This window comes from Tupaia chinensis, unplaced genomic scaffold (genome assembly GCF_000334495.1).
Source record: "Tupaia chinensis unplaced genomic scaffold, TupChi_1.0 Scaffold000045_1, whole genome shotgun sequence".
In the NCBI taxonomy this organism is placed as follows: Eukaryota; Metazoa; Chordata; class Mammalia; order Scandentia; family Tupaiidae; genus Tupaia; species Tupaia belangeri.
In genome coordinates this window covers 1441416-1442175 of record NW_006159501.1, presented here as the reverse complement: position 1 = coordinate 1442175, position 760 = coordinate 1441416, and the positions used below count along the sequence as shown (strand labels likewise).

The window sequence follows — 760 nt, the reverse complement described above, 5'->3', positions numbered from 1 at the left end:
GGTGACCACTCCGCACGGTGAGCCCAAGCTGCCCTCTCTTGCGCCAGGCCAGGTGCTGCCAGTTCGGGTAACCGGGCTCCCTTTTCAGATCTACTTTCCTTTTTGAGTTTCTGCTAAAATCTGGAGGCACGGAATCCACCCGCTAAACTCCGAATCCCTCCAACTGAGCATGCGCCATTGCCAGGCTGCTTTTGGTCACAGGCTCGGGCGCTTTCCAAGCTGGGGCTGCGGAGCTGAAAGAGGAGGGAGGAGAGGAAACGGGAGGGGGTGCACAGAGAGGAGGAGGCTAGTGCGCCTGCGCATCCAGTACCAGGGACCCTAGGTTTTCTATGGGATTCCCAATCTGCAGCAGAGATTTACCCGAGCGTGTTGCGGCGGCGACTGGGCTTGCAAGGCGCGATCCAAGAGGGATTTAAGCAGCCCAGAGCTCCAGAGAAAAAGAGCGAGAGAGAACCACATACAGAGACGGCTTAACCGTTTACCCGAATTAAATATATATTAAAAACAAAAAGAACTGTTGAGTTTTATCATTTTCGTTAAGTGACCGTGCGCAGCGCTATAACTGTAAGTGAAAAATACAATCTTCGTTGCATTTCTGCATGTGTAGCGCAGCCAATTGTCAGGAAGCTGCTTTGGCTATTGTCACATACTTAGCTTCGCATAGATGCATAAATGCTTGGTGACAATCGCCTTGGTTAATGCTGGCTATCTGAATGTTGCTGTTAGTCCATGGCGGGGCGGGGCGGGGGGGGGGGTGGGA

General features: G+C 52.8%; 1 protein-coding gene across 1 annotated transcript in view; it reads left to right on the top strand.

Moving 5' to 3' along the window:
* Positions 1–216: 216 nt before the first annotated feature.
* The window catches only part of VSNL1 (visinin like 1), a 123399-nt gene continuing 122855 nt past the window's right edge, over positions 217–760 (top strand). The window contains exon 1 of the mRNA XM_006140807.2: positions 217–564. The gene's annotated coding sequence lies outside the window, so the exon portion shown is untranslated. The remainder of the gene's footprint in view (positions 565–760) is intronic.